The sequence below is a fragment of the Nomascus leucogenys genome, chromosome 5, assembly GCF_006542625.1.
Source record: "Nomascus leucogenys isolate Asia chromosome 5, Asia_NLE_v1, whole genome shotgun sequence".
NCBI classification, from domain to species: domain Eukaryota; kingdom Metazoa; phylum Chordata; class Mammalia; order Primates; family Hylobatidae; genus Nomascus; species Nomascus leucogenys.
The window spans coordinates 38,475,571-38,478,759 of record NC_044385.1 but is presented as its reverse complement, the minus strand read 5'-3'; the positions used below and the strand labels follow the sequence as shown (position 1 = coordinate 38,478,759).

At 39.8% G+C, this 3,189-nt stretch overlaps 1 pseudogene; it reads right to left on the bottom strand.

Annotated features, from left to right (window-relative positions):
* Positions 1-2,137: 2,137 nt before the first annotated feature.
* On the bottom strand, positions 2,138-2,956 carry LOC100586617 (annotated as a pseudogene).
* Between the last annotated feature and the right edge of the window lie 233 nt (positions 2,957-3,189).

Genomic DNA, 3,189 nt, shown 5'->3' with positions numbered 1-3,189 from the left:
TTAGAGCATTACCTGGCATGTGGTAAGTGTTTAAGAATTACTAGCATCACCTGCGGGAAGCCCTCGAAGACCTATTCTTCCCTCCTCCCCTACGCTTTGTGCTTCCATAAGATCCTGAGGATGCTTTTATCAGAGTGTTCATCTATTTTAAATATATAGTACTTACATATTTAAAAAACTTGCTTGGCACGGTGGCTCATGCCTGCAATCCTAGCATTTTGGGGGGCTGAGGTGGGCAGATCACCTGAGGTCAGGAGCTTGAGACCAGCCTGGCCAACATGGCGAAACCTTGTCTCTACTGAAAATACAAAAATTAGCCGGGCATGGTGGTGCACGCCTGTAATCCCAGCTACTATGGAGTCTGAGGCAGGAGAATCATTGAACCCAGGAGGCAGAGGGTTGCAATGAGCTGAGATTGCACCACTGCACTCCAGCCTGGATAATAGATAAAATAAAATAAAATAAAAAACTATAAAATATTCACTATGCAGGAAAATACAGACAATGTAATGAATGGTAATGTCTCTTTCATTTTGCTCTTCAAATCTTATCATTTTGTCATATTTGATTCAGATTTTTTAAGAAGAGTTCAAACATTACAGTAAAGCTGCGGTTCCTTGTGTGTCAATCTCCAATCCTATTCCCTTCTGTCACTGCCCAGATGTGGCAACTATTCTGATATTAATGTTTGCTATTCCCTTGCAAACATTTATACTTTATCCATAAACAATTGTAATGATTTTGCATATAGTAAAACTTTATATAAATGATATCATACTATAAATATCCAGCAATTTTCTTTCTTGGTCAACATTTTATCTTTGGGATTTATTCATGTAAAATTATGTACTCTATTTTTGTAGTTGCCGTTTACCATGTTAAGGAAGGTCCCTACTATTCCTAGTTTGCTGAGTCTGCCATAGATAGATATTGCTTTTTCTGCATCTGTTATCATGTAGTTTTTCTTTAGTCTGTTAATAGGGTGGATTACAGGCTTTGATTTTTTTCAATGATGAATCACCTTGCATTCTTCATATTAATCCCACTTGGTTGTGAGCTATTATCCTTTTCATATGCTACTGGATTTGATTTGCTAATATTTTGTTTAATTTTCTTTTATATTATTGTGCTGTGTCTGGTTTGGGTATCAGGATAATGCTGGCCACATAAAAGGAGTTGAGAATATTCCTTTTTCCCTATTTTTTGAAAGATTATATACAATTAACATTTTTTTTTAATGTTTGGTGCAATTCACCAGTGAAACCACTTGGACCCAAACTTTCCTTCTTTGGAAGGTCTTTAACTATAAACTCAATTTCTTTAGTAAATATAGGACTATGTAGGTCATATATTTCTTCACAAGTGAGTTTTGGTAGTTTGTGTATTTTACGAAAATGGACCATTTTATCTAAGCTGTCAAATGTATGAGTTATTTATAGTATGTCAATTATCCTTTAAAATTGGTGAGTTCTGTGGTGATAGCCTCTTTTTTGTTCCAGATATTGGTAAACTATATCTTTTCTCTTTTTATCTTGTGCTTTCTTCATTCCTAAAGTCCAAGTATTTTTGTTGTTTTTATCATTTCCTCTCCACCTGAAGAACTTCCTTTAGCATTTGTCTTAGAGCAGGTCTACTAGTAACACATTTTGTTGGTTTTCCTTTATCTGAGAATATCTTAATTTTGTCTTCGCTCCTGAAGGATATTTTCACTAGATATAGAATTCTGGGTTTGCAGCTCTTTTCTCATAGGCCTTTAAAAATGTTGTTCCACTGTTTTCTGGTCTCCATGGTTTCTGATGAGAAATATGCAGTCATTGTTCCCCAATGTTTTCTGGTTTCTTTCAAGATGTTTTTCATTGTATTCAGTTTCATCATATGTCTTGGTGTATTTTACTTTGAATTTATCTTGTTTGGGGTTTCTTGAGCTTTTTAAAACTGTAAATCTAAGACTTTCATCAAATCTGAGAATTTTTTTCTTTTTTTTGAGATCTGAAGTGATTTTACCTTTAATTCTGTCACTTTAAGCCAATCATGAAATTTCCAGTGATTTCTGGGGTGGGGGCAGAAGGAAGGCGATGTTAAATATCATCAGGGCTGTGGCCCAGTCAGTCCGTGGAGGTGCAGGCAAGGTGGGCCCTCACTGGGGCAGCTGGAGGAGCATGGACTGCCCCGCCAGCAAGTAGGTGATGTTCTGAGAGCGTGAGAGCTGGTATGCGATGTCCTCCGCAGCTTACAGCTTGCACAGCTCGATCAGGCCGTCCCCTGTGGTGGCCAGTGAGTTGGCAATCAGCTCAGCTGCCTTGGAGTCATCCTCTGCAGAGATGATGGCTGCCTTTTTTTGCTGCTTAGCCTTTTCCACCACAAATCTGGCCCTCTCTGCTTCCTGCTGAGCCACCTGTTTGGCTTCCACTGCTTCTGCAAACTCCTTCCTGAAGGTCAGATATGTCAAGGACACGTTGTCCAGGATGAGCCTAAAGGTGGCTGCTCACTCCATAAGGTTGTCGCTCACGTGCCTAAAGACCAGCTCTCTCTGGGTAATTAGTACTCCAGCATCAAAGCAAGCCACCATTGACCTGAGTATCTCAGTTGTGATGGATGGCAGCACACACTCATCATAGTCCTCTCCGATGCTGGTGAAGATGCAAGGAAGCTGGCTAGCAACGGGCTGGAAGGGGATGTGCAGTGTGATGTTGACATTCTGTAAATCTTTGCTACCAGTGATGACTGACACATTACGTGGTCAAGAATGGCAGTCAAAGATAACTGGTTTCTGTACCCATGGGATGAGAAAGTGAGTCCCTTCCCCTACCACAATTTCCTGTACTCCACAGAATCTGTCAAGGATGACAGCTCTGTGCCCAGCATCCACATTATATAAGGCAGAGTTCACCATGCCTCCTGCAACAGCTTAGACTAGGCCAAACTTGCCTATGGACTCAAACACTTTGGCAGCCATGTTTTCTTCTGCTGGACTTCTCCCACTTGTTTCCACTTTGACCTCCACATGAATTCCCCCGAATCTGAGAAGTTTTAGCTGTGATTTCTTCAAATAGTTTTTCTAATACTAATCTCTTTCTTCTCTTTTCTATCATTCTGTCATTTCACTCCGATGACATGAATGTTACATCTTGTGATATCAGTCCACTTGTCCGAGACTGTTTATTGTTTTTCAGTTACTTTTCTGTATTT